Source organism: Petaurus breviceps, unplaced genomic scaffold (genome assembly GCF_028583685.1).
Source record: "Petaurus breviceps papuanus isolate PSGF00001 unplaced genomic scaffold, PetGlider_PUasm1.0 90895, whole genome shotgun sequence".
NCBI classification, from domain to species: Eukaryota; Metazoa; Chordata; class Mammalia; order Diprotodontia; family Petauridae; genus Petaurus; species Petaurus breviceps.
In genome coordinates, this window is record NW_027187372.1 from 31943189 (window position 1) to 31950884 (window position 7696).

At 46.8% G+C, this 7696-nt stretch overlaps 1 protein-coding gene across 2 annotated transcripts in view; it reads right to left on the reverse strand.

Moving 5' to 3' along the window:
• SLC45A3 (solute carrier family 45 member 3) overlaps positions 1-7696 on the reverse strand; it is a 28667-nt gene that overhangs the window by 20062 nt on the left and 909 nt on the right. Inside the window, exon 1 of one of the 2 annotated variants that reach the window (XM_069074689.1) lies at positions 3129-3174. The exons of the other annotated variant lie outside the window; for it this stretch is intronic. The gene's annotated coding sequence lies outside the window, so the exon portion shown is untranslated. Of the gene's footprint in view, positions 1-3128; positions 3175-7696 lie in introns of those variants that run through there. 2 annotated transcript variants of the gene reach the window in all.

Sequence of the window (7696 nt, forward strand, 5' to 3'; positions counted from 1 at the left end):
CTAAACAGAACCATGGAGGTGACACACTGACTCCAGGACAGGACACCCCCAAAGTCAGACTTCTTTGGGAGTCAGAGCCCTAAGAACCCAGAATCCCCAGCCCCAGGCTCTTCTTCTGCCTAGAAACTGACTGGTAAAAGCTGGAAAAGGGCAGGCTAAGGAGATACACAAGGGCAAAGTCTTTGCCTTTCTCCTGCCTCAAGGACCCTCCATCTCTACCCCATCCCCCAAAACAAGAGTACTGGTGCCTCCCTCACATCAAGAATGCCAAAAGCGTGTGAAGCCCCCTGCCCTCCTTCAATTCCCATGGCTCCTAGCCTAAGGATGAGGGGACTCTTGGGGCAGTACGAGGAGATCGATGGAGCACGTATCCTGGACACTGCTCCCTCCTCCCCTCTCACTGCAGAGGCAAGGGGCCAGGGAAGCCTTTACCGACAGGCCATGAACTTATCCTAGGGAATGAGGCCTCAGGGAGACAATTATATGAGAGGGGGGTTCCCCTTGTTCTTGGCTTGCCTCCCCATCACCTGTCTACTCTCTACTCCAGCACCAATATAATGCTGAGGGTCAAAGGATATTTGGAATTCTTTGTTGGGGGGGAGTGGTAAAGAGGACATCTGGGGGCAGAATAACTCTTCCCCCCCCACCCTCCTCCTGGCTGGGCTCTTTTCCCAAAGAGGTCAGTAGCCAAGTGCACTTTCCATTTATGCAAGAGGGAAAACTATCACGAAGGCTGGAGAGGCAGTTACTAACACACGCCCCCCAATGTGAAACCTGAACACCCACAGGGCCAGGCCAACCCTCCCTTCCCTGGCCAGGACACCCTGCACCCTGGTGTCCATCCACCCCTTCTCCCTTGCCTTCCCTGAAGGAGGAAGGTCTGCTTGGGGAACCTGCCATTGGGCTGGTGAGATGAGTCAGTTCTTGGGCCCTGCTATCCAGAGAGAGAGCCCACAGGACTGGACCTCAATTAGAGGGTTAATCATCTCCCACCCCTCTGTTATCTCACTGCAGGGTGGTGTGACCCACCTTACTTTATAGATGAGCAAACTAACATTCAGAGAGGCAGGGCTTGAACCCAGGTCATCTTCAAGCTCTAAAAATCTATGGTTCTACACCGTGTTCCATTTAGAATCGTGGAGCATTCAACAGGACTTCAGTTAGAACTCGGCCCTAAGGGTGGGTGGGAACCCTTAAAGAGAGACACACTATTTCTTCCCCAAAGAACAGGACAGGAGGCCTCCCATGGCTTAGAAGAGCTCTGCCAGGAGACTCTAGTCTACACCTACCTAGGAGCCCCTGGAGAAGCCACTGCTGGCTGTCCACACCCTTGTTTTCCTACTCAAGCCAAGATACCAACAACCCATCGAACAATCCTAGAAGAATGTTGAGAAATAAAGCCTGTATTTGACTAGGGCAGCTAGTGGCCTGTGAATAGAGCACTGGGTCTGGACTCAGGAAGATTCCTCTTCCTGAGTTAAAATCTGACCAAGGATACTTACTACCTGTGTGACCCTGGACAAGTCACTTACTCCTGTTTGCCTCAGTTTCCTCATATGTAAAATGAACTGGAGAAGGAAATGGCAAACCACTACAGTAGCTTTGCCAAGAAAACCCCAAATAGGGTCACAAAGAGTCAATCATGACTGAAATAGGACTGAATAACCAAATTCAGCTGTTCCTTTTCCCATTTCCAAAGAGGTTATATGAAAAACTTATGCCCATGATATAGTGGAAAGCAGTATATCACAGGGAATAGAATGCTGGACTCACAACATTGCCATTCGGGTGAAATGGGATGATTATAATGCTATTTTAAAAAGTATTCAAAGTGGTATGTAGATGTCAGTTATTATTATTAGCAGACTATAACAAGTTACAAATAAGAAATGAGGCAGGAAAATCAAGGTAAAGGATGGTATTAAAGAAATGTCCGGCCAGGGAGAGAGGAAGAGAGGGAGGGGAAGAGAGAAAGAGAGAGAGAGAGAGAAAGAGGAAGACAGAGAGAGAGAGAGAGAGACAGACAGACAGACAGACAGACAGAAAAGAGAAGGAGAAAATTGAGGGGTAAGGAGGGAGAGAGGAGAGTGAGGGTTAAAAGATGAATAACTTTCATGCTCCATCACCAAAAGAACTACAAAAAGGTACCCAGCAGGAAATCGATGGGAGGATACAGACCACAGTCACCCAGGAGAGACAGGTCTGAATGGAGAATCATCTGCATGGCTGGAGGGAAGGCCAACACTCATGAGATCACACATCCACTGAAATATTGTTAGAAAGAGAACAAGCCAAGGAGTCAGGAGCCCGGAGCTCTAAGGCAGGACTGCCGCTAACAAGCCATATGATCCTGGGCAAAGTCACATTCTCTGAGCCTCAGCTAACATTCATAGACAGCCTCCTTTGTGCACTGTGCTGAGGGCTTTAGAAATAACATCTAATCTGGCGTTCACAACAACCCTGGGAGGTAGGAGCTGTTATAATTTCCATTTTTTACAGTTGAGGAAACGGAGGCAGACAGAGGTTACGTCCAAGGTCACACAGCTAGTAACTGTCTAGAGTCATATTAGAATTCAGGCCTTCCTGACTCCAGGACCAGTGTTCTAATCTACTCTGTACCACCAGTCTAATATACTCACCCATGCATTGGAAATAATGATACCTGCCTTGCCTAACTCGCAAGATTATTTCACGTAAATCAAGTGAATACTTGGGAAGAGGGGAAAAGCAGCTTTCTATACAGGGATAAAGTGGTATTGTTATTATCACCATTATCTCCTCGCAGTTGTGAGTAGATAAATGGTACTCCTGTTCACAAAGAAGAGGAGAGGGAGAGACCACCTGTCAGTGGTACCAGACACTGATCTTCAGGGGTCCTCTCAGGCCATCAGACAAGAGGCTTCATGAAGGTCAGAGTCACAGAATGTTAGAACTGGAAGAAATCCATCATCTAGTCTAATTCCCTCACTTTACACATGAGGAAACCAAACATTTTTGTTATCATTCAGTCACCAGAAACCACATTTTGGGATTTTCTTGGCAAAGATACTGGAGTGGTTTGCCACTCTTTTCTTCTCCAGCTTTTTCACAGATGAGGAAACTGAGGCAAACAGGGTAAAGTGACTTACCCAAGGTCACATAGCTAGTAAGTATCTGGGGCCAGATCTGAACTCAGGAAGCGTCTTCCTGACTCCAGGCCTGCTGCTCTATGTCTCCACCTAGCTGCCCTAAACCAAAGCTTAGAAAAGAGAAAAGATTACCCAAAAGCCCGAGGCAAATGAGAAGAGATGCTTTCTCAACAGTATTCCTTCTATAGTTAGTGCCAAGGTCAGGGTATAAGAACTCATCAGGACAGGGCTGACATGCTAGGAAACAAGGACATCTTTTAAAATCCTCATTATGCTCACTGATGCCCCCCACCCTGTTTTATCCAAATGCTATCCATCCTCTAACCTCAAATCCACACTCCTCTGTGACAGCCCAGACCTATCTATCTCCCCCCTGGACCCTAGAGCCTTTAAAAGGTACCACGTCATTTGGTCCATAATTGCCCAGTGATTCTTCCTTATGTTCCTTGAGAACATAATTACTTTATCTTACTCTTTATCCTGCCCTCAGTCCTAAAACAGTGGTTGGGCACACACTTCCATCTGATATCCTGTGTGAGTTAATCCCAACAGGAGTACTTGGGATGGAAGGCTTAGACAGGTTTGAACTACTGCTGTGATTTCTAGGCTGCTTCTCTGCCCATTGCAAGGCCAGCTGTCAAAGAGGGAGAAGCTAGTCTGGATACATGTCTGGGAAAGACTGCCTCATGTCCTGGGATGTTTACCAACTCAAAGTACACCTGTGATAAGAGGCATGGGGCGGGGTAGCCTGGGAAGGGAAAGAAGGAAAGCTAGTTTAGTTGCTACAGAAACTGTTCCCATTCATTTGGACATTTATTTATTTAGCAAGCCGGGAACTTTTGGGAGTGAGGGAAGACTGTCAAAGACTGCAGAAAGGCTCAGCCTTCTACTTTCTAGCTCAACCCTTCTCCCTAAGCTAGGGCAGTCTGGTATAATCCCAATTAAGAAGCACCAAGTCCTCCCAGGTCAGGGAGGACAGAGTAAACTTAACAATCTTCCCTCACAGAAGGTTGGCAGAGGATCTATAGACCAAGACAGATCGGTGATGGTTCTATTACCATCCCCATACAAGAAACATTCCCAGCTCTCCTCCCCGAGGGCCCTCCCCCCCCGCCCCCGCCCCAGCACCCTTAATACTGGACAAAGCTCAACACATATATTTCTATTGCTGGGAGCAGTGGTACCAACATTCAGAGGACTGGAGCTGGCACCAGCTGGTCCAGTCCCCACCCTCACATCACTGGGATCAGAGCCACTGGTTGTTAGAAGTAAAGACTGAGTTTTAATTCTGGACACCAGAAAGTAAAGCAGTGTAGTCAAGGGGTAAAAGTTAGGGAGAAGGTATAGGAAGGGGGTCTCTTCCCTCTCATATACAAATCCTTAAAAAAAATCACATAGTTTATAGGAAGTGAGGTTAGTTTCTCATTTTATCCTTACCACAATCTTACATGATAGCAAGAGCCCAGTCTAATCAGGACAGATCAGGAAACTGAGGCCCAGAACGGGTGTGCCTTATAGAATTTTACAGCTAGAAAGTTATTTTGAGACCACCTACCGTAGTCAGACTTACTCACTTTAAAGATGAGAAAATGAAAAACCAAAGAAATAAAATGACTCGCCCAAAGCCATATGATAAAACAGGTATTCAAACTCGGGTCTTGGCTCTTTCTGCTTATAGTCAAGCTGGCCTCCATTTTACAGGTGAGCAAACAGGCCTGGAGAATAAATTGTGTGAGGTCATACAGCTTTCGCAGGGAAGAGAACCCAGCTCCTGTTTGCCTTCAAAAAAAGATCACAATGTTGGAGGAAAATTTATCATTTACCATTAGATAAAAATAAAAAAAAACAACAGATTTTCTTGATGGAAAGCTGATGATCAGACCCCAAAGAGTCCTCACTTGTGTATTCAGATGCACATAACATTGTTTTAGAGGAGCTACACACATCCAGCTTCTGTCCCTTTCAGGCAGAGTAAAGAACTTGGCCTTTAAGCATCTCCACTCTTCATTCACTACCCAGAATACTAGATATGATTGGTTTAAGCCCCCAGTGTGGAGAGGCCCTGAGCCTAGAGTCAGGAAGACTTGAGTTCAAATTTGGCTTCAGATACTTACTAGCTGTGTGACCCTGGACAAGTCATTTAACCTCTGTTTGACTCATCTGTAAAATGGGGATTATAATACCACCAACCTCCCAGGGTAGTTGTGGGGATCAAATGAGATATTTGTAAAAAGCTCTTGGCACAGTTCCTGGCACATAGTAGGCATTCAGTAAAGGTTTATTCCCTTCCCCCTTGAATGAGATCATGTATTAAAAGAGGTACATACACTGCAAAAGATTATCATTATTTTTATAAGAGGGACCTTGCACCCTGAAGTGACAAGAGATTTAAGATTTGTCCTAGGCCAATGATTTATAGCAGGGCCCCTAAGGTCAGTTCCTTGTTGGGCTAATTGTTGTTTAATTGTGTCTGATTCTTCATGACCTCACCTGGGGTTTTCTTGGCAAATACTGGAGTGGTTTGCCATTCGCACCTCCAGCTCATTTTACAGATGAAGAAACTGAAACAAACAGGGTTAAGTGACTTGCCCAGGGTCACAGAGTAGAAAGTGTCTGAGGTTGGATTTGAACTCAGGTCCTCCTGACTCCAGTCTGGGCACTTTATCCACTGTACCATCTAGCCATCCCCTGTTGGACTAATAGCCCTATATCAGGGTCACTGGTGAAGGCAGAGCTAGGTGGCACAATCAATAGAGCCTTGAAGACCCAAGTTAAAATCTAGCTTCAGACATTCTCTGTGTGACCTTAACCACTGCTAGCCTCAGTTTCCCTATTTGTAAAATAAAGAGTGATAATAATAGCACTGACATCCCAGTGTTCTTAGATAAAATGAAATTTATAAAGTGATCAGCAAATCTTTTAAACCACAGTTTTGTTAAATTCAGAATTTTAAGAAAAACAGGTTTAAAAAACCCTTAAAGGGCTATATAAAGAAATGGTAACTAATATTATTATGAGCGTGTATGAGTGTGAGTGTAACAGAACTGGCAAGATTCATCTGTGGAACCAAGGCTTCTCTAGAAGACAGCCAGATGACCCAATCTTGAATACTGAGTGGTGGCCTTTAAATTCACTATCAGGACCTAGAACACCAAGTAATCACATGCATAGCTCCAGGGTCTGTGCCAAAGTAGAGACAACCAGATGAAGGGTGGGAGGATTTGGAGGAAGATTTGGTCCCTATAAGAAAGGAGTGTGTTCCCCAGTGTGCCATACAGGGATCCCTGTCCTCATCCCACAGCTGCTCAAGTGACCTTGGGAGAGGCTTCTCTGCCCTATTCTCCCTTCCATTTCCCTTCCTGGATTTCTCATTTCTTCCTTCTCCTGCCCTCAGTTCTTCTAGTTACTCAGAAACAGAAGGAAAAAACTCACTACACGTGGATCATGAGTATATAGGAAAACTACTCCCCCCCACACACACACACCCAAATTGGGGCCTTGTGCTTCCACAGCTGTACTTTTCATCCACAGCTGTATTTTTATCTCCAGACTCATCCTGGTGACTCAAACTTAATTCTCCCAGCACCCTCTCTCAGGAAAGGAGAACCAGACTAGAGTAAACTGGGAGATAAGGCGTATGTTTGGGGGATGAAGATAGAGGAGAAGGAATGAAGGGAAAGTACAAATTAGCCAGTTAAACAATCCCATGGTCGCCAAAACAATAATAGATTGCTTCTACTGTCCTCAGGTTTCTCATTGCCTTCCTAACCCACCACACATGTTTCTAATTCTTTGGAGATTGACAATCTGCCACTCCCAAGCAGGATACCAGTACCCCTCCTGTGGCCAACAAGCACACCCTGACCTCTCTTTAAAGTAAGCCAGATCCAAGATACACTGAAACTTCCTCCCTGGAATCCCACCCCAATGCCATGTCTAGGGTTATGAGAAAAGTGGATTCACTAACTCTGACCCTCCTCCAGGGCACAGGCTAAGAATGAGCCCAGTACCAGGGCTATTCTTAGCCCCGGTTTCACGGGATCAGGTCTGTGTCAACAGCTGAAGGATGATCCCTCAAGCCAGGTAGCCACTAAGCCAAACTCCTCCTCACCTCCAGGTCCAAGCACCTTATGCGGCAGTCCAGCCCCCTCGTGGGACCCCAGCTCCAGAGGAAGGAAAACAGCAGGCAAGTGGAGGGCAGGGTAGAAGTCAAGGATGAAAAGTTCAGTCTTCTCGGGTCACTGACGACCACAAGGAGAAAGGGGAAGCCTGGCACACGTACACGTACAGACACACACACTCCTCCTGGGAACACCCTGCGCGGGGCTCTCCAAACCCACCCTCTGCCCCGTGAGCTGCGGCAGTGCCTGCAGAGGCCAGGGGACTCCAGCATCCCCCGTGCCGGATGCACCTGCCCCAGGACCGCTGGCTGGATACCTCCTCCATCCCCACCAGCCAGAGATCCCTCACCTGCCTCTGTCTTCTCTCTCTGCTCCCCCTCCTTCTGACCCCCTTTCCAGAGATGGAGCACGAAGCTCCAGGAAAAGGCTGCCCCCCCCCCCCCCCCC